We start from the raw sequence: 22,754 nt of genomic DNA, 5'->3' as shown, positions 1-22,754 counted from the left end.
ACAGACACTACCTTCAGTAGAGGGGGGATGGCAGTGCAGATTTCTATGCGGCTCACTATGTCGTCATATATCAGGTCCACTATGGTGGTAATGGTGTCCTGGTCAAGCCGGTACAGGGCGTGGATCTGCTCTGGTGTGAGGTTGAAGGGGGTGGCTCTGAAGCGGGGGATTGGGGGCTGCCGGCATGGTAATGGTGGCTGCACCGGTAGGGCATGCTGGGCCTGTCTCACCCTCCTTCTCCTCCTGTGTATCCTCTGTGGTGTGGGCTGTGGTTGTTGTTATTGCTGTTGTTGTAGTTGCTGCCTTGCAAGCAGGGCCTCCAGCTCCAGGAATGCTGCTACAATTGGTATCATCTTGGTGTGGGAGGGGGTGTGGTGTGTGGGTGTGCTCCTTTTGTGCTGTGACAGATTCCATTGCCTCCACCTGTGCTGATTGAGTGCACCTGTGCCTCTTTGAAACACTGCTCATGGTTCTTAACACCTTCTCGGCGATGCCGGTATTTACTCCATGGCGGTAAGGTACTTTGCGGCCTTGTGGAGGCCGTTTTTTCCATGTCCGCTTTACTTTGGATCAGCTCCGGTTTACGCCATGGCGCTATTTTCGGTATGGAGTGTCGGGCTCGCGCCACTAAACCGCTATTTACGGCCTTGTAATTTACGCGCCGTAAATAGCGGTCTGGTGGGTCAGAATGGGCCGTAAAGGGAAACGATGCCGGTAATCCTTTACCGGCATCGTTTTTCCTTTACCGCCCAACTCGGAATGACCCCATAGTCTTCAAGGCAGAGATTTTAGCCGACATACACACCTTCTTTGATTGCAATAAACAACATGACACACCCGAGGGGACCTGCTGGGAGGCATTTAAGGTCTTTATCAGAGGTATGTGTATCTCAAGGGAGGCAGGGGTACTGAGGGTCATAAAGCGTGATTTACAACGCTCTGAAACTAAACTTAAGGAGTTCGAGCGGGAATATGTCACCGCACCCACACCGTCCGAACTAGCGGAGATAAGGTCAGAGCTGGAAATCTTCGACGGCGCGGAAGTACGGAGAAGGAGACATCCCAGGGAGAACCCTGGCCAGACTGGTGCGCACGGAGGGGGGCAAGACCCGCATTGACAGTATCAGAGACGCAGGAGGCACCCTACACTGTGTCTAGTCAAATGGTCGACAGACAAATGGTCAACAGACAAATGGTCGACACAATTTGGTCGACAGGTCAAATGATTGAATTTTTTTTTTTAGTTATATATTTTTTTTAGGTTTTCGTTTAGGGAAAAAAAGTGGTTTTTAGCAAAAAAAAGGGGGTTGGCGGGGGACCCCCCCAAAAAAAAAGTGAACAAAAAAAAAAGAAATTCGATCATTTGACCTGTCGACCTTTTGGTGTCGACCATTTGTCCTGTCGACCATTTAGATTCGATCATTTGACCTACAACCCAAGCAACCACCCTACGCTGGTCCGACCAGCATATCCTTGACACCTTCACGGAATTCTATGCTGCCTTGTATGCGCCCCAGCGGGAGCACACCACCGGGGACATAAATGATCTACATGACAATATCCTCATGACCTACATCTCCCGAGCCTCCAGAGAGCAACTTGATGCCCTGATCACTCTTGATGAGATAGTCAAAGCCATCTCGGACCTTCCGAAGGGCAAGGCTCACCTCTTAATTCTATCAGAACATGTGGCCATTTTGGCACCGAAACTGCATGGATTTTGGGCTGAGTCACTTTGCCTGGCCATCCTCCCCCAATCCCTAAGGGAAGCTCTCATAACGGTTCTTCCCAGGCCTGGTAATCCCCGAGATGAATGTGGATCCTACGGGCCCCTATCACTTATAAATACAGATATCAAAATATTTGCTAGGGTAATAGCAAGCAGATTTCTCCCCATAATGTCACACCTGGTCCACCCAGACCAAAGTGGCTTTGTACCTGGTCGCTCCACAGCCCTCAATATCCACCGGCTCTTTAATGTAATGTCCAGGATCGACCCAAAAGCCAATGCGGTCGCGGTCACACTAGATGCTCAGAAGGCATTTGACATGGTGTCCTGGCAATACATGTGGGCAGTATTGGAGAAAATGGGAGTCGGGCCAAGCATGATATCCTACATTAAACTACTATACACAGATCCCATAGCTAATGTCCTGGTGAACTCCCTAACGTATTCACCCTTCATGCTTCACAGGGGCACGCGCCAGGGCTGTTCATTCTCCCCTATTCTAGTTGCGCTAGTTATAGAGCCCATGGCTGATAGCGTCAGAGATCGCCACAATCGCAAGGGCATATGACTGCAGGACACGCCGGAAATAATATCACTATACGCGGATGACGTACTCCTTTACATCAGGGACCCGTCTGCACATCTAGACCCGATCATCCGTGACATAACGAAAAATAGGCACATTCTCAGGCTTCATCATAAATTACTCCAAATCGAAAATATTCCCACTCACTGAGGCGACCCAACAGCCAACATGCGAATTCCCTCTCCGTTGGTCCCCTGGTGGCATCAAATATCTAGGGGTACAGGTATCATTATCTAGATCCTCCTTACCTGCCGACAACTACACTTCTACAGCGCAACTCGTATAGTCCAAATGGCAAGGTGGCGCACCCTCCCACTTTCCTTAGCGGGTAAACTGCCCCTAATTAAAATGATAGCGGTCCCCAAGCTTCTCCATGTCTTCGCAAACGTCCCGATCTGGCCTGGGAAGAAATACTTTAGGAACTTACACTCTGCATGCGCCCAATTCCTATGGCACTCTGGTGCGGTACGCAAGAAGTGGCAACATATGACCCTTCCATACGAGAGAGGGGGCTTTATGGCCCGACCTAACCCGATACTGGATTGCTGCACAGGCCCAACATGCTACACATTGGTACAAACACTTGGAGGCACCCCCACCGATGCGAAACTCGAAAAACTAGCAAGCGAGGAGGTGAACATCATGTCCCTAATCCTCTACTGTACATACCACACGGATGCCCCAGCGGATCCCGTGGCCACCACGACTATGGCATGGAATAGACTACTGCACTCCCAGCCCGAGCACCGACCATACTATAAGTGGCTACCCATATGGCACTTCCCGGGCCTCACCCCAAACCATGCTAAACTCCTCATTCGACACTGGCTAGACGTGGGGTAACAGGCACTGACACTGACAGATCGATATCCGGAAGGTAAAGTCATTGCTCCGCAGACGTGGAGCCCTGGACACTCGGGTCGGTGCTAGAATTGTTGCAATACTTCAGACTAAGAGCGGCAGTTCGCGTCATGTGGCCCACTTACCCAGACAAGCCCTGTGACTCACCCGAGATCCACTACATAGTTAACTCAGCCGGCAGTAGGGGTATAACGTCCTCCCTGGACAAAATACTGCTGGAAAAATCTGAGGATGCACCTACAAAACAACGGGACGAGTGGAGTGAGGAGCTGGGCCTAGAAATCACAGATGATATGTGGAACAATATGTGCTCGCACACACAATGTCTCCCTTAACTCCAGATTTCGTTGTATGCAATAAAAGCTCCTCAATCGATTATATTACACACCTTACAGGGTGGGGAAATTTGCACATAATCAGACCCAAGCATGCCTAAGATGCAGAGCCGAAGAAGCGGACCACATGCACATGTTTTGGTCCTGTAGCACACTCGGTGCATTTTGGAGAGCAGTGACTGAAGCCCTCTCAGAGGTAGTCGGGACCCCAGTGGGCCTCGATCCGCTGGCTGTCTTTTCGGGTTGTGGGCTGGGGTTGAGGTGAAGAAAATGTCTACATTTTTTGATGTCAGTACTATGGTGGCCAAAAAATGTATATTACAATGCTGGAAGCATTGTCCCCCCCCCCCGCTCATTTGAGATGTGGTTGAAGGCTCTCACCTGGACACAGATGTGCGAAGAGGAATATATCAATTCCCTCCTATGAGTTCCCGCCCGAAAAATGTGTGGACAGACTTCTGTAGCTACCTGAACAACAAAGATGACATAGAGCCACCCTCTGCCTCCCCACCAGGCGCACAAGAGGAGTCTAGACCCTGAACTGCAGAGAGCACAATGGGCTGCCAGCCCACCCCCACCGCACACCCCCTGAATGTAATGCAAACCCTAATGTATGATTGCAACTGTTTATGCACTGTGTTGTGTACCTGTCGCCACTTATTGCCAATAAAGAAAAGTTTTTTAAAAAAGATACCTCAACAGAGGAATCCTACAAGGGGTTTAGAACTAAACAGAGGAGACAAATTATTACTAGAGGAAGAGCTGAGAGGGCTAGAAAGCAAAAATGTCATAAAACAGGTAACAGATTCCTCAAGAGGTTACATAAGCAACATGTTGCTTGTGAAAGGGAAACAAGGTAAGACCGATTATAAATTTGAAGGTTTTAACAAATTCATAGTGTACAGACACTTCAAAATGAAAGGGATACACCTGTTAATAGATTCAAGGAGATTGGCTCGCCAGAATAGATCTAAAGGATGCATATGTAACTATACCCATAACAAGGGAACATTGCAAATGCCTAAGGTTCATCTGGGGAGAGTCGACATGGGAGTTTCAATGCCCGCCCTTCGGCCTGGCATCCGCAGCATGGTGTTTCACCAAGATAATGAACCCAGTGGTGATGCACCTCAGGAGTCAAGGAATAAGACTCATAATATACCTAGACGATATATGTCTAATGTTTCAGGAGAGAGCGACATTTCAAGTGCAGGTGCAGACGACAATCAAATTATTAGAGGACCTGGGCTTCCTAATAAATTGGGAGGAATCCAAGATGGTGCCGGAACAGTCAATGGAATTTCTGGGGTTCACAATGGACTTATTTAGGGATCCCTCAGCATACCCATTACCAAGGTGAACGATATCAAAAAACAGTTAAGACACACCCTAGCGAGAAAGGAAATGTCACTGAGAGACATTGCAAGGTTATTGGGTCGACTAGCGTCATCGATCCAAGCGATATTCTGAGGACCCCTGCATTACAGGGCACTTCAGAGACTAAAGATCAGACACCTCAGGAGGGACGCATCATACGAAACAAACATTATTATCTCCCAAGAAGTGAGGGAAGAATTAGAACAGTGGCTACACCACATGGATGCATGGAATGGGAGGGCCATTTTTGGCTCATCCCCGGACCTGATCATCGAATCTGACACCAGCAAATGGGGCTCAGGAGCCTGATGCAGGAACCTGTTGGCAGGGGGCAGGTGGTCAGACCAGGTGACGATTCTCCATATCAACTGTCTGGAATTACTGGCAGGGTCCTTCGCAGTGAAATGCTGGACTCAAGAGAAGGCACAATGTTGTGTCCTGCTCAAGATGGACAATGTCTCGGCAATCAGGTACATAAATCAACAGGGAGAGACGAGATCCAAGCTACTGGCGGAACTATCGAAAGAAATTTGGGAACTCTGTCTTCAGAGTAAAGTGTCAGTGACGACAGAGTATTTGCCAGGCCATCAGAACGAGGTGGGCGACTGTAACTCTAGATACCTCAGGGACGCCAGCGATTGGAAACTGGACAAGGAGGTATTCCAAGAACTAATGACTCAATGGGGACCATGGCAGGTCAACCTTTTTGCATCGAGACTGAACAAACAACTATCCCAGTTCTTCAGCTGGAGATCAGACCCAGAAGCGGAAGCGAGAGATGCCTTTCTTCAACCATGGGGTCACAAACAAACTATGCGTTCCCTCCTTTCTCCATGATAGAGAGGACGCTAGCCCAGGTGAGGTGGAAGAAAGCATCTCTAGTAATAGTGTCAACGGACTGGAGGGGTCAAGTGTGGTTCCCCAGTCTGCTGGAATTATCACAACAAAACCCAGTAGCTCTACCAAGGTACAAGTTCATTGTACGAGACCCCAGGGACCTCAGCTAGTGAGGCCAGGCAGACTCAATCTAATCGCATGGGCGATTTCAGGAGATCTTGGGTTAGGCCAAGGCTATCGAATGAGGCTGAAATCATCATTAACGAATCCTGGGCCCCAGGAACACACAGGGCTTACAAGTCTGCATGCGCTATATCAGAGGTCTTCAAACTGGGGGGGCGCCAGAGCCCAGCATGAAATGTAAAAAAAAAAAATGTTTTTTTAGATTGGAGGAAATGGAAAGGGGCAGCTCACATGGCCAGACTGGGCCATAAAATGGTTTTAGGCACCAATGAAAAAATGGCCAGCAGTTGAAAATGGATATTCAGTGTTTAGTCACAGACTGTTTGAATAGTACCAAAGGGGTTGTTTTTTGTTCAAATGTAAACAAATGGTGATATTTAAAGAATATTTATTTAGCAACAATGGTCAAAACTACTAGCTACATAGTGAAGTAACTCCTCAAACTGGCCCACATTGGCCAAAAAAGTGCCCAATTTTTACTGGCCTACATTAGCATTTTGCATTTTTGGTACGGTCATCGCCCTATTGCCATATAGGCCAGTCCAAGCCTGCCGGCTCATCCATAATGGGTGAGGGGGTGTCCACCCACTGGCCACCTCACCCATTATGGAGGAGCCGAGGAGCCAGCCCAGTCAAACACTGAGCACTCCCTCAGCTGCTTTTTCCAGCTGAGGGAGTTCTCCTGGGCTGGCTGAACTGTCAAAGGGAAACTCTGTTTGCCTTTGACAGTTCATTTACCCAGCCGCACATGATCACTGAGCCATGCAACGCTGGGGGTGTTTTGCTTCGCCAGCCTTGCATAGCTCATTGGAAATGCTGGCTGGGGCACTGCATGTATGTATGTCCGAGGGGGTGTTCCTGCGCCTCCTCGCACATACGGGCAGAGCAACCTGGAGAAGGGCATTTTAGCAACCACGCGAGGTACGTTTATGGCGATTTTGTTTTTTATTTAAATGTGTATGGATGTGTGTATGCTTGTGTTATGGGACTGTGGTGGGAGCAGGATGGGCAGCAGCACTGGGATAGTGGTGGGAGTAGGGTGGGGAGAGCCCAGGGTCTGTACTGGGAGTAGGGTGCAGTGACGACACGCAACAGTTCATAGCAATTTCTACATACTGCCCATCTGGCACTTTTGGGGGGGCCCGGCCTGCCCAAACTTTGCTCAGGGGGGGCCCAGGCCAAAAAAGTTTGAAGACCACTGCACTAGATGGAGTAGCTGGTGTTTGGAGAGGGATATTCATCCTGATGTAACAGATGTAGTACATGTAGCCAATTTCTTAGCACAGATGGCAGCCCAAGGGAAGGCGTATAGAACAATCAATACAGCCAGGTCAGCGATATCAACAGAGCACCCCAGGATCAAAGGCATTGCGATAGGAGAACACCCCCTGATTTGTAGACTAGTAAAGGGAGTAAAGATGACTAGACCCCGTACTGAAAAATATACTCAATTGTGGGATGTAGACACAGTTTTGAAATTATTTCTATCATGGCCGGATAACCAGGAATGATCCAGGAAGGCCATTTCAAGCAAACTAGCCATGCTACTATGTCTATTGGCTTGTAAAATGTCATCAGACATCAGAGCACTGGAGATTAACAGGAAGAGTGTGTCAGTCACCGAACAGAGTGACCTTCCTCATAACGAGGAGGACTAAGGCAGGTTTGAGATCCATATTTTATGAGTCCTTTCTGGGACAACCAAAATTTTGCCCGGTCAGATGCTTATCAGCATATGAGAGAGAACATGTTGAGGGAAGTGAGACCTCCATGAGTATCACAGTTACTAATAGCGATTTGTAAACCTTTTAAGGCCATAACACCGGCTACCATAGCAAGTTGGCTTAGATGGGTGGCACAGGCAGGCATCGATGTTGTAAAATCTGGGGCTCACTCAGCAAGAGGAGCGACCACTACAAAGTCATTCAACATAGGAGCCAGAGTGGAAGACATTATGAGGTCTGCGGATTGGTCAAATTAATCAACATTTAAAACATTCTATTTTAAACCAACAGAAAATCGGGCTTCGTTAGTGGTGTGTAAGCTTTGAACAAGCATAATCCGAGCCTCCGGTCTTGACATAGAATTCAGATTATCAACACATACGTTCCAGAAAGTCATCATTTTATTAAAGACACAGAGGCAAAGGATTATCCCACCCTATCAATCGTAATAACAATGAATGAAATGAAAACGTATTTAAATGTTTTAGATGTTTTTTCTGCAATGATTTTAAATGGTTTATGATGAATAGATTAAAGTATTTAATGTCTTGTTAAATGCACAAAAGGATATTAGATGGAAATTGTGGTTGATTTTACGATTGTCCCACCCTCTTTCGACTTACAGTCACCGGTTATATTTGTTTTCTATTAGGTTCGGTGGCAGATACCAAACAATCGGGAAATTGAGGCCGTGTTTCAGATAATTGACGGGATTGCAAAGTCCGTTGGACGCATTCTCGACTGAGCAAAGAAAGAGGAAGTGAAGAAGAGGGACACTGTGATTTATGGACAAGGACTATACTGATTTGCTGAAGTTATCACGTGGTCAGTTTGAGGACCAATAAGAACAGAACTACCAAAGACTCTAAAACAATGGTTATTGTAGTTTATTGAGTTTTGTTATCATGTTTTATTGGTTTGTACTTTGCTGCTGAAGTAGTCAAATGGAAAGAGAATCATAATCCTTTAACTACGCGTCTTAAATAGAATTTTGACTTTCTGGAACTAATGTGTTGAAAATCGGAATTCTACAAGTCTGATCCCGCATTAGCGTAAAGGACCCTAGGGAACGTAATGTCCTACTCCATTAATCATCATCATCATAGAAGATGCGTATCACGGAGAACTTCAAGGTTAGTTTGAATATAAATTTAGGGTTGATTCTAAACTGTACATTTTTTCAGCACCATTATGTCCCCATATAAGTAATCCACCTATGAAGCTATTGCAGGATTTCTGAAAACATGAAACTTTGCAATTGGCATGCAATTGGCATGTTATGGGGCACCGGTCTGCCTCCCTGATGCATGATGCTTTGGTAAGCCAGTTAGGGTGTGCACTTACCGCTTCCTTTTCTGTTTCGGCCGTTGGACTGCAGGAGTTCCGTCTCCCTCCATAGCCCAGGGCTCACTGGCCTGGATGCCACTCAACGATTTATGCCTCAATGATGATAAGACTGAGCTTATCCTTATAGGAAACAAAACACAACTCAGTAACCTCCCACAGCTTTGTAACTCCTTTATCATTGATGGCAACATTGTGGCCAACAAAATAAAAACATTAGGGGTTTATATTGACTCCTCTCTCACACTAAACAGACAGGTCAATGCTGTTGTTTCTTCAGCCGCTTACACATCTAAACTGACAAGAGCCAGCCACCCATTTCTCTCCTCGGATAACGCTATCACCTTGGCGAGGGCATTGATACTCTCAAGGATTGATTACTGCAACTCTCTCTATGCAGGAATCAGCACTAAAAACATTGAAAAACTACAAATAGTACAAAACAATGCCATAGAGCTGCATTAAATATCCCTAGCCATGACCACATCTTAACCACTAGAAGGAACATTCACAAGCTCCCTGTCCAAGACAGAATCAAATTCAAAATACTGAAAATGACGCACAGGTGTATCGCGAATAAGGTTCCAAAATACCTGACCAATCACATCTGTAAAGTCAACTCTAATAGACCAATCCGTTCTGCGTACACTAATTTGCTCACCATCTCTAGCTACAGAAGTAGGAAAGCGGGAGGTTCAAGCTTCCCAGCAATAGCTCCTAAGTTGTGGAACGCACTTCCCTACCAATTGAGAAACGACACCTCCTTCTGGTCATTCAGAAAAAACTTTTAAACTTTGCTCTTCAGTTCCGACCTCCTGCAATAGTTTCTTAACCCCTCTATCTAGCCTAAGACATGAAGACTGTAACAATATATATACAAATATGAAATATTGTATGATTTTGCTTTGAAATCAATGCAAATATACTCTGCAGTGTATACTATGTAACGATATGTATGACTTGTATGCTCCGTAACTTTTGTAACCATCTCCTTAAGCATTTTCAGCGCCTAGTTGCCTTCGGGCTTTGCACGCTTTCAAATGAATAAATAAATAAACTGGTGACGTCAGTGGAGTGCAGAGGGATTCTGCGATTACAGGAGACTCCACACAATGATGCAGTCAAAAGGGGTCTGTGTAAGTAGTTCCCGACAGCATCAGTAGTGAGAAAACATTGCTGTGTGATGGGATCGTCTACAGTTATTTATCTCAGTTTTCTTACTGACTGAATAACCCGCACCTGCATTTGGGATTAAGCAATGTACACATATGCAGCATGGATGTCTTTCCGTTTCATTTTGGGTATTCTTTTCTTCAAGGTTGTGCTGCCAAACGGGAGCTAAACATAATTGATTGCTGCCGTTTTCGTTTTAAGTCGTGAATTTTGTATTTGTTGTGCTCATACAACAGGCATGCGAGTGAAACTCTCTATTAATGACTTTCTCTCTGGGTTGTGGCAGGCTTGGGTACCGTTGCCTAAGAGTTTGGGAGTAATTCAAAATATTTAGCGTTTGCTGAGCATTATGCTTTTAACAACATGCTTTCAGGGGTCAAGTCCTAAAAATTCAAGTGGGGGGACTCGTCAACAAAAGCAATGGGTTGTGATGTCGTGAGAAATTAGAATATCAATGTGTGTCACGATAGTCAATAAATTCGCTCTCCCCGTCTTCTGAAGAGGTAGATTCAGGAAATCCCCTTCCTCCTCCTCCTCCTCCTCCTCCTCACCTGAAGTGATGCGCTCCGGTTCTCTTTCCTTCTTTTTTCTCCAAACTGGAACCTCTCTTTTTTTATGAGGTAGGGTGTGCCACGAAAGGAAGCCACCTTGACTGCCAAAAAGACAGGGCAGGGACTCCGTTCCCGGAGCAGCCGAATTTAGGGGAAAAAACTGTTAGGTATAAAAAAACACTGGTTAGAGATTGTTTTCACTGATCCACGTGGAATGCTGGTAGTGGTTGCTTGGTCTTGTAAATAGAAAGAATGGAGCTCCCAAGAAAGGAGAGTATTATGAACTGGACCCGTATACGCTAAAGGAATTATAAAAGGAGGAATGTAAATCAGGTAAGGAACATGGGAAAGGCAGCCTGTGAAATATCAACAAAGTCAGTGGCAAGCGGAAAACAAACAAACAGGAAGAATCCCCGGACAGACGGGAGCCGGTCCGATGCCCAAACGTAATGGACAGGGTAAGCGGGAAAAACTACTGGGGGAAAGATGAGAAAGGAGAGACAGGAGCGCAGCGGAGAAACGCTGCAAGACAAAACCGCTCGCGGAGGAAAGGACGAGAGGAACAGAAACAAGGAGACAGGCAGAAGAGCCAAAGCCAGAGGAAGGAAAGAAGAAACAGAAGCGAGCAGGGCTAGAGGGCAGGCAAAGGAGAGCACGGGCAAAGAACTGCCAAGGAGAAAACACAAGAGCATAGGCACCAAAGCTTAGAGAAAAATCACCTAAAGTTGCAACGCGCCAACTGCCAGGAATCACACTGAATTAAGGAACCCGGCGGCGGCCATGTTGCAAAAAGACTAGACCGCGCAAAGGCAACGTGGCTGAACGTGATAGCACAATCAATGGCGGATGCCTTTCCAGCGGTCCCAAAGCCTGCAACCCCCTGATCTTGTGACAGTATGCCCCCTCCTGTGCTGCACCCCTCCCGTCTTACCCAGGTGTGCTCTATGGAATTTATGGACCAAAGAGGGGCATGAACAAAGGACACTGGTTCCCAGGAGTTTTCGGACACAGGAAATCCCTTCCACTTAACCAAATACTCCAGCCTTCCTCTGCGGTATCGTGAGTCACGTCACATATCTGAGAGACCTCATATTCCTTCTGAGAGGAGTCGATGGAAGGTCTATGAGTGGGAACTGGATGTTTAGTCTTCTCAAATTTATAAGGACGCAGCAAAGAGGAGTGAAATACTAGATGGATACGACTGAGTCCACTGGGTAGACGCAAACAAAATGCCACTGGGTTAACTTGAGAAAAGATCTCGAAGGGCCCAATTAATGTTGGTGAAAGTTTGGTAGGACGGACCCATCTGGGAAGGAATTTTGGAGACACCTTCGATCCTACAGGTCAATCCGGAATCTTACGTCTGTTCCTGTCGTCCTGTCGCTTGTAGCATTCTCTTGATTCCTGTAGATTTTGCGTAGCTAAAGAGGGGGCCCCTGCAATGCTTGTGAGATGTTCTTCCAGGAATGGTATGTTGGAGGTGGGTGGTAACAAAGGAACAAATGATCTAGGATGTGCCCCATATGTGGCAAAGAAAGGACTCATACCCAGGCCATTTAACCGTTCAGTTTGGCCGTTAGTCATTCTGGGTACCTGGGAGGTATGTAATGGAAAATCGGTATTGTGAGAAGAAGTGTGCCCATCGTGCTTGCCGGGCATTTATGCACTCCATCTGCTGGAGGACCCGCAGGTTTTTATGATCTGTGCGGATCACGAATGGATGTTCTCCGCCTTGCAAAAGATGCTGCCACTCTTCACAGGCACTTTTTATAGCTAACAGCTCCTTTTCTATAACCAAATAGTTCCTCTGACAGGGTGAAAGAGTCCTGGAAAGGTAGAAAATGGAATGTTCCTTGTCTCCGTGGAGTTGAAGAAGGGCTGCCCCTATGGCGGCAGAGGATGCATCAGTTTCCAAGATGAACGGCTTCCCATGATCTGGTTGCCGTAAAATAGGTGCAGAAAAAAGAACAAGTTACTCTCTTATCTGGTAACGTTCTTTCGATGGGATAGTCCGACGACGTATTCCAAATCTATGACAGTAATCACCACAGCTGTGTTGCTTCAGAAAATGTTTGGCGCCTGCGTCGATGATGTCGATACGCCACCCTCGAGGACCTCCTCTGACGGCCGATGTCACTGCATGTTATAAGTAGGACGCACGACGCCGTAGCCTCAGTTGTAGTTTTTTCCCAGAACGTGTGCCACCAGTCTTCTGCCAGTCTGACACACAAAGCCTTGCGGAAACATAAGCTGCAATCGCATAAGAAATTCTGTAGCGGGGAAGGCAGGGAGGGAGCGATATGGAATACGTCGTCGGACCATCCCATCGAAAGAACGTTACCAGGTAAGAGAGTAACTTGTTCTTCGAGGGGATTGGGTCCTCGGACGTATTCCAATCTATGACAGACTCCAAAAGCAGTACAATGCAAGGAGGTGGGAAAAAGAATTTAGAAAACAGAAATTTAGCATGCCAATCAAATTGCGGAGTAAAGGACCGCCTTGCCAAAGGCCAGATCCTGCCCCCGGATGGAATCGAGGGAATAGTGACGTACAAAAGTATGTACCGAAGCCCAGGTGGCTGCATCACAGATGTTGCGAATAGGAACACCCCTCTGCAGGGCAGTAGAGGCAGCCATACCCCTGGTAGAATGGGCCCGTGAGCCGACCGGTGGGTCCTTACCCGCCAAGCGGTAACACTCAGAGATAGCCAAAATAATCCAGCGAGACAAATTCTGTTTTGTCACATCCTGTCCCAAACGCTTTCCAGCGTAACCAATAAAGAGCTGATCGTCCACTCTGACCCGAGACATGCGTGAAATATAAAAGCTTAAAACTCTCGTAGGATCAAGCCTATGGAGCCTCTCCTCTTCCTTACCAGGATGTGGAAGAGGATAAAATGCCGGAAGAACAACCTTCTGGCCTAAATGAAATTCCGACACCACCTTCGGAAGAAAAGAAGGACGAACTCTAAGGACAACCCCGTCCTTATGAAACACAGTGAAGGGTGGCTTCACTGAAAGTGCCTGTAACTCACTCACTCTGCGAGCGGAAGTGACTGCAACTAAAAATACAGTTTTCAGAGTTAACAGTCTCAAAGGGCATGAATGCAAAGGCTCAAACGGAGCACCCATTAGAGACTTGAGAACAAGGTTCAAATCCCAACCGGGCACCTGGAAAGGTGACGGAGGGAACACATTAGTGAGCCCTTTCAGAAACTGAGAAATTAAAGGAATTTCAAAATAGGAACACTCTTCAGACGAGCGCTTAAATATGGACAGCGCCGCCAGGTAACCTTTAATGGTACCCACTTGAAGGACCCTGTGGGCCAAACAAAGCAAAAAAGACAGAACCATGGGAATTTCACATGCAAAAGGATCCACATTCTGAACCCTGCACCAGTCGCAGAACTTCCTCCAACGGCAACGGTACATGGACTTTGTTGCAGGCCTTCTGGCCGAAAGCAACACCTCCATCACGTCTTCAGGGAGGTCCCAATCCTTATACCTCAACCTTTCAGAAACCAAGCGTGAAGGTTGAGGGACCTGACCTCTGGATGGAGAACTTGACCCCCCTCCCGTGAGAGCAGATCGTCTTGGTAGGGAAGACGACGTGGAGGGCAGATGGACAAGTCGAGAAGGTCCGGGTACCACGTCCTCCGGGCCCACACCGGAGCAATGAAGATCATCCGGGAACCGAACCTCCGTAACCTCCGCAGTACTTACGGGATGATGGGGACTGGAGGAAATGCGTACAGCAGCGGGAATGACCACTCCACTACGAACGCGTCTCCCATGGCTCTGTTTGGAGGAAATTCCCGCGAGCAGAACCTCTCACACTTCCGGTTGACACTGGAGGTGAAGAGATCCACTTGAGGGGTCCCCCAAAGGGCGAAGATCTCCAGGAGAATCTCCTGAGCCAACTCCCACTCGTGAGAGATCGCGCTCTGCCTGCTCAAAGCGTCCGCCGTCTCGTTTTCGTCTCCTGCCAGATGAACTGCCGAGATCGAAACTTCCTGCTGGATTGCCCAGAACCAGAGCTGCATCGCCTCCCTGCACAGAGGAAGTGACCCTGCTCCCCCTTCTTGTTGAGGTAGTGCATGGCCACCATGTTGTGTCTCAGGATCAGGACATTCTTTCCTCGCACAGTCGGCAGAAAAGCCTTCAGGCCTAGCCTGACGGCCCTCAGCTCCAACAGATTAATATGGAGTGTGGACTCCGACAGAGACCAACGACCGCTGACTGTCAACTCATTGGCATGAGCTCCCCATCCCGTGAGGGATGCGTCCGTTACGATCGTCACCTCTGGCCAGGGCAGCCAAAATGGAGCCCCCCTCATCAGATTGCCTTCGTCGGCCCACCACAGAAGGTCCTGGGCGACCGAAGACGGCACCTGAACAGGGTCCGACTTCCTGCCGGAGGACTGAGACCACTGGAGCTTGAGTGCCCATTGCAAAGATCTCATCCGCAACCGGGCCTCTGGCACCAGAAGAATGCAGTATACCATGAGGCCGAGCAGTCTCAAGAACTCGAACGCTGGGAGAGTCTGGGCAAGTTGAAACTTGTGCACCATCTGCTGAATGTGATGAGCCCTCACCTGTGGAGGAAAACACTGCCCCAGGGACGTGTCTAGCACCGCTCCGATGTACTGGAGCCTCTGAGTTGGTGTCAAATGGGACTTCTGTAAGTTGAGGGAGAAGCCCAGCTTGTGGAGGGAGTGGCAGGTGACTGACAGATGATCCAGGACTTGCTCGGGAGAGCGCGCCCTGATCAACCAATCGTCCAGGTAGGGGTAGACGTGAATCCCCCCTTTCCTGAGGGGTGCTGCCACCACTACCATGAGCTTGGTGAAGACCCTCTGGGCGAGGTCAACCCGAACGGCAGGACCCGAAACTGAAAGTGCGAGTCGCCAACCGCAAACCTCAGGTACTTCTTGTGCTTCGGATGGATAGGCACATGAAAATAAGTATCCTTGAGGTCGAGAGACACCAACCAGTCCTGAAGTTGAAGGGCCTAGAGGACTTGAGAAAGAGTAACCATCTTGAACTTGTCCTTCCTGAGGAGTTTGTTCAAACCGCGCAAGTCCATGATGGGTCTCAATCCCCTGTCTTTCTTCGAAATCAAAAAATAAGGGGAATACCATCCCTTGTTCCTCTCCGCTACAGGCACCAGTTCTATGGCGCCTTTCTGCAGCAGGGATTGAATCTCCTGCGCAAGGAGCGGATCCGGACTCTTCAAAGAGAGATTCCACGGTGGATTGTCTTGAGGCCTCTGCCGGAAAGGAAGACAGTAGCCGTGGGTTATGATCTCCAGAACCCACACATCTGAAGTAATGGTGCACCACTCTGCAAGATGCTGTGCCAGCCTTCTCCCAACCGGCGAACCATGGGACATGGCCTCATGACTGAGCTGAAGCGGCTGCGGCGTTGCCTGAGGGCAAAGAGGCAACAGCCCGAGCGGCCTTGGCACCTCAAGTACCTTGTTTTCCACCTCTGGTACTCCTACGGTGGCGCCTTTGACTGGCAGCTCCTCTCGCTTTACCAAAGGATGAGTAATAACGAAAGGAACCTCCCCTCCATTGGTGTCCCCTAGGACAAAAAGGCAGAGGTTGTCGAACTGCAGCGCCCAACGACTTTGCTGCAGCTTTTGAGGTCTCCAACCTCTCAAGGCTCTCGTCAGCCTTGCTGCCAAAAAGGTGTTCCCCGTCAAAGGGCATGTTGAGGAGCCGGGCCTGCAAATCAGGAGCAAACCCCGACTTCCGCAACCACGCAAACCTGCTTATCACGGTGCTCGCCGCCATGGACCAGCTGACGCAATCTGCCATGTCCAACCCCGACTGAACGGCCTCACACATAGCATCCTTGCCATCCTGAACCATGGCAAGGAAACCATCCCGTTCATCCCCTTCGGGAATATGTTCAGCCGCCAAGGAAACACAGTTCCACAGAGTGTGCATGAAACAAGAAAAGACAGAAATGGAGTTGGCCGCCTGAAGCGCCATACGACCTGCAGAAAACACTTTCTTCAACCAGCCGTCAAAACGCTTGTCGTCCCTATCAGGAGGGATGGTAGGGTACGACGCCTGCTTTGCCATGGCCGTAGCCGCCTGCACCACCAAACTCTCCGGAGTTGGGTGCTTGGACAAGTAGCAGGGGTCACTACTGGCTGGGCGGTATTTTCGCGGCAAAGACTTGCTCACTGCGGGGAGATTCTCCGGAGCAGTCCAAGCCGCCGCCACCCTCCTCTGTAGAGCCATATAAAACGGCAGTACCGGGTCAGTTGGTGGACCAATGTCGAGGATATCCATAAGGTCATCCTGAACAAACTCCCCTGGGGGAGCAGAACACCCTAAGTACTCGGTGACCCGTGACATAAGGCGCCGGTACGAAGAATCGGCATGAGTGCCAGGCTCAGGCCTACAAAACTCCAACTCCGGAGAGGTGTCCAGCCCACTAGCATCATGCAGGAACTGCCTCAGGTCCTCAAACTGGCAATGGCCTGAGAGAATCTCGTCAGGCACCGTGTCTGGCACCATGCCATCATCAGAGCCCTCATCCACCTCTGAAATGAATTCCAGATGGCGGTAAGAAGGCACAGAACTGGAACCAAAGCCACGCTTGACCTTGGCCAGAGCCTTTCTAGGTGGTTACCCCGAGCCACGGGGTACCCCCGTCGACACAGCCCTGAAAGGCGTCGAGGGCGTCGAGAGAATCGGCGCCGGCGTCGAGCGAATCGGCGTCGACGACAGACGTGGCGCCGACAGCATCGACGGCGTCGACACAGGCCTCGAGGGCGGAGCCCCGAGTGTGTCCCTCGACATCCTGGGCGCCGACGGCGTCGACGACTTCTTCGGAGGCGGAGCCTCTAGAGAGTCCGTCGAAGACCTTGGCGCCACAGGAGTCAATGTCTTCCTCAAAGACTTCACAGGCTCACTCGGTCTCGAGCGCGTCGAGGACCGGGACCTGGACCGGGCATGCCGAGAATGATTCCCCTTGTCCGAGCGGGACCTTTCCCACGAATCGTGATGACCACCCGAGCCCGAAGGCGTGCGAGCGGTGTCTCTTGGCTGATCATGACCGACCCCACTCGGAGGCGCGGACGGACCAGTGCCCTGCGATTCGAGAATCGCCAACATTTTCTTCCCGAAGGAAGCCCATTCCTCCGGTGTCGCATGCTTGGTGGGGTAAGCGACCCGCCGACGGGCGGAGTCCTCGGATGAGGACGGGGAAGGCGACCGATGACAGCGCTTCCGGGAGTGCCTCCAAGAGGCAGAGGAGTGGCGAGACCGACTCCGGGACCGAGACCCACTGGACTTCCGACGACGACGCGGAGAGTCGCCCCTCAAGTCGTCCGTCGAAAGCCCCGCAGACCTCGACTTTCGGGGCTTGGACACCTTACCTACCGATAACTTCATCTAGCGCTCCCGCAAGGCTTTCAATATGAGCGACTGGCAGTCGACACAGTCATCCGTGTCATGTGCCTCCCCGAGGCACCAGAGGCAGGCGTCGTGCGAGTCCGTGATCGACATCTTGGACCCACAGTCCCTGCACTTCTTGAAGCCCGGACGCGGTATGGAAGATGAGGTAGACATCTTCACGAAGAAATATTTCACAAACAGGTTCGAAGAACCGAGAAAGCAATAGAAACTCCAAAGAGTCGAGGCGCGCCGAGATTCCCGAAGCGAACACGTTCACGGAAAAAATTGAACTGAGGCTACGGGCGTCGTGCGTCCTACTTATAACATCCAGTGACGTCGGCCGTCGGAGGAGGTCCTCGAGGGCAGCGTATCGACGTCATCGACGCAGACGCCAAAGATTTTCCGAAGCAGCACAGCTGTGGTGATTACTGTCATAGATATGGAATACGTCCGAGGACCCAATCCCCTCGAAACCTTTGTTTCAACAGGTTGAAACTGTCTTCTGCAGCCTGACTCCACTGAAAGGGAGCTGAGGTTTTTTGAGTAAGGAAGTGATAGAACTATCTGGGAAAATTCGGAAATACATTTTCGATAGAAATTTGCTAAGCCTAGGAACTGTTGCACCTCTCTCAGAGTGGTGGGAGAAGGCCAGTCCATAATGGCCGACACCTTGCGGGGATCCATAGTAACACCCTGGTCTGACAGAATAAAACCCAGGTATGGTATGGTATGGTATGGTATGGTATGGTTGAGGCGGAAAACACAAATTTTTCTGGTTTAACCAGCAGACGGTTTGCCTGGAGTCTGTGTATTGCCTCTTTGACATGACCTGGCTGCTCCTGTTTATCTTGTGCAAACACCAAAATGTCATCTAGATACACGATAGCGGTATGGCAGAGCAGGTCTGAAAAAAGTCTGTCCATAAACCTCTGGAACACTTAAGGTGCATTTACCAGACCAAACGGCATTACCCGGTATTCGTAGTGGCCAAATCGCGTGTGAAACGCTGTTTTCCACTCATCTCCTGATTTTATCTGGAGAAGATGGTAGGCACTTTGCAAGTCCAGTTTTGTGAAAACAGTAGCTCCCCGAACTGCTTCTATTATGTCCGATATCAAAAGCATGGGGTACCCATCTCGTATGGTTACTTAATTGAGGCCTCGAAAGCCGATACAAGGTCTGAGTTCCTTGGTATCTTTTTTGGGGATGAAGAAAAGCGAGCCCCCCGCCGGAGACCGTGATGGTTGGATCAATCCATTGATGAGGTTGCCGTCTAGATATTTGCATAATGCTTGTTTCTCTGTGTCTGAACCAAAGCACCAGGAGTCAAGTCTATGGCACAATCCTCCGGTCTGTGTGGGGGCGATTCCATGGGAATGGTTTCAGTGAATACTTCTTGGTATTCCTTTAGATATCCAGGCAAACAATGAATGGAACACGGCTCAGAACATGCAATATCTAGACCGTTTCCACGCTGAATCCTTCTTACAAAATGGTGAATGAAAGGTAAGGAGATTCTTTGAGCAGTATATGGTAGGGTTGTGTCGTCTCAGCCAAGAGTTGCCCAAGATAATCGGAAAATGAGCTGCCCAGATGATATCTTCTTCTAGGTATTTTGCATAATCGTTACTGTAAGTTCTTCAGTCGAATGGGTTATGAGGCCGGAACTTAGGGGTTCTCCATCCACCCCTTCCACCTTTTGATCTTCTTTCTTACCTATGCACCTGTGTTACGCTCACGTGGTCTCTGCGGGGGCGTTGGGGCACGGTTGAAGCCCTCCCTGGACTTGGCTCCCCTGGATCAGACTTCTTTCCCAGCTTCTGTAGTGTGGACTGTGCTGGTTGCTGACACTGCCCCTGAGAGAATACGAGGGGCAGTGAGAATGCTGTGGTTGGACTGTGATTTCCCTCAAACCCTTCTTCTCAGAATGAGGTGAGCATGCGTCTCCCCATACAGTCTCACCTGGTTATTCATGAGGATGAGCTCTCCGTCCTGCTTCTCAACTGCAGGGGTGCCTTTAATGGACGTAGTTACTTCACTGGTCTAATTGTGTGGCAGCCCAGACTGGCTGTGGCTGACCCACTTCAAAGGTAAGTGTTTCTTAACAATGATTATTGTCCATATCCTTTTGCAATGTATTTTTCCGTGATTATTGTCCATAACCCTTATAATGTCTTTCCTTCTCCCCAATAGGTGTGATGAAGGCCCAGCAGAGTCGCGGTGTTGGAAGCGAGTCCAAATGGGTGCCAGAGGAGTTTACGAGGTCCCCAGTAGAAGGAAAGTGCAAAGATTATGTAGCGCGCGACCTAGCGTAAAGTCTTTATGTAGTTTCTAACCTTGTTTGTCCTTTTCTCCTGCAGGGATAACCTGGCGACGTCTGATGAGAGGCAGCTATCCGAAGACCTGCCGGCGGTTACTGGATGGATGGATCCACGAGGATGCTGGGCGAGATGAGGGGGAGATGACCTCCCGCGTAGCTAGACTCCCGGAACAGGTGAGGATGCACCTCGACTGCGATGACTGTTGGAATCAGGTAGGATGTGCTGCAGGCGATGGGATTGCAGGAGTCAGGCAAGATGCGCTTCAGGCGATGGTATGGCTGGAATCAGGTAAGATGCGCTTCCGACTTTGGTGTTGCTGGAGTCAGGTAAGTTGCGCTTCAAGCAATGATATTGCTGGAATCAGGTAAGAGCGCTTCAGTCGGCGGTGAGCGTTACGCTGCAAGAAGCAGACTAACGCAAAGCGCTTGCATGCGGGCGGGGCAATCTTAAATAGCCTGGTCCCAGCCATGCCCCCTTGGCTCCGCCTTGTGGCCCCACCTTGCCACTCCCAGAGGATGTTGCATGTGCACCCCAATGTTTCCCTATGGCCACGCCTGACCTGGATGCACGTGGGGAACCTGCTGGGGAGGAAATAACACGTGCCCCAAAAATGAAGTGTGCAGAGCACACTTTCTCATGAGCCTGGCGCCTTTAGATGATGGAGCTCGTGGTCCCTGCCCTGTGGCCATGACAGCACTCCCCCTCAAGGCCCCTCTCATGGGCGCTCTTCTCACTGGTCCTGGTTCGGCGGGATTGTTACAATGGAATTGTCTGATTAGTCGTGGGGCATGGACAAATTCCACAGGTTCCCATGTGCGGTCTTGACGTCCATAACCCTCCCAGTCGATCAAGTAGTATAGTTTAGATCGCGCTATCTTGGAATCCAGAATTGCTTTGACTTCATATTCCGGTTCTCCTTCTATGATATCAGGCTCGGGTGGTGTTTTAATCCGAGTATCTGCTTTCATTGGTTTCAGGAGAGAAACATGGAATACCGGATGGATCGGCATATTGGCTGGTAAATTCAATTTCATGGCAGCAAGGTTAATGATGGCTTTGATGGGATAAGGTCCCAGGTACCTGGGACAGAAGGCTCAGCGTCCTTTCAATGGAATATTCTTGGATGTCAACCATACCTTATCTCCGACTTGGTAATGCAAGGCCTCTCTTCTCTGTTGGTCTGCAAACTTTTTCTGTTGTTCTTTGGCTCTGATCAGGTTTTCTGTTGTTTGTTTAAGGGTTTGAGTAATGGTTTTATGTAATGTGGTAATTGCTGGCATTTCCAGTTCATCAAGTGGATCAAAGGAGGACGTTCGAGGATGCCGACCGTGCATTGTGTAGAATGGGGTTTGTCCGGTGCTAGTGTGGATAGAGTTATTGTAGGCAAATTCGGTTAACCAGAGGATGCTTTTCCAGGACCCTTTAGTTTGTTGCAGCATACACCTCAGGTTTTGCTCCAGAGTCTGATTGGTCCTTTCATTTTGACCATAGTTTTGGGGATGGTGACTCATGGATAATTGAACGTCAATTTGGGCTATCTTACAGCACCTCCTCCAGAGAGCTGAGACGAATTGAGTTGTCTCGATCTGAAATCAATACAGATTGGAAAACCATGTAACTTGACAATTTGCTCAAAAAATAAATTGGCAAAGCGGAAGCAGTGGGAAGGCCCTTCAATGGAATAATATGCACCATCTTCGAGAATATGTCTACTATGACCAGGATTGTGTTAAACCCATTGCAGGGTGGAAGATCGGTAATAAAGTCCATAAACAGTGCATGCCATGGTGCTGGCGATACAGTTAATGGATGCAGCAACCCTGCAGGACTTAAATTCTGGGATTTTAGTTGCGCGCCGACAAGTTACAATAAATTGGGCAACGTATTTTCTCCAGGTTGGCCACCAATAGCTCTTCTGAATTTTGGCCCGAGTCTTAGCAATCCCAGGATGTCCTTCCACTAATGATTCATGGTAGTTTGCTATTATTTGGTTTTGCACTTCCACTTCCTTGTCCTGAATATGTAATCTTCCTGGAAAATAGGGTAAGTCATCTTTGATGGAGTATTGGTCCCCCCCTAACCAACCACTCCTGTTGAGCTGTTTGGTTCATCCGAGATTAGGGATCAGTCTTCAAGTCATCCCAGCAGGCGGATGGGACGATCTGGCAATCTGGTTTTGAATCCGTTCTTTGGGAATAATCGCCACTGGCTCAGATTGTGTGAAAGCTTCTTTGTGCTCACCCATGCGTGACAGGGCGTCTGCTTTCCCATTATGTACTCCTGGTCTGTAAGTAATGACAAAATCGTATTTAGCAAAGAA

At 49.0% G+C, this 22,754-nt stretch overlaps 1 protein-coding gene and 1 long non-coding RNA gene across 2 annotated transcripts in view; one reads left to right on the top strand and one right to left on the bottom strand.

The window, feature by feature from the left end:
• LOC138510561 (uncharacterized) overlaps positions 1 to 10,035 on the top strand; it is a 129,260-nt gene extending 119,225 nt beyond the window's left edge. Inside the window, exon 3 of the long non-coding RNA XR_011280407.1 lies at positions 8,285 to 10,035. This is a non-coding gene — a long non-coding RNA (uncharacterized lncRNA). The remainder of the gene's footprint in view (positions 1 to 8,284) is intronic.
• Positions 1 to 22,754, bottom strand: part of LOC138510558 (serine/threonine-protein kinase MRCK beta-like) — a 2,015,755-nt gene that overhangs the window by 1,496,995 nt on the left and 496,006 nt on the right. The gene's annotated exons all lie outside the window — the stretch shown is intronic.

This window comes from Ambystoma mexicanum, chromosome 6p (assembly GCF_040938575.1).
Source record: "Ambystoma mexicanum isolate Mex_15411 chromosome 6p, UKY_AmexF1_1, whole genome shotgun sequence".
NCBI lineage: Eukaryota > Metazoa > Chordata > Amphibia > Caudata > Ambystomatidae > Ambystoma > Ambystoma mexicanum.
The sequence above is the reverse complement of the archived record's forward strand: the minus strand, read 5'-3'. Positions and strand labels throughout refer to the sequence as shown.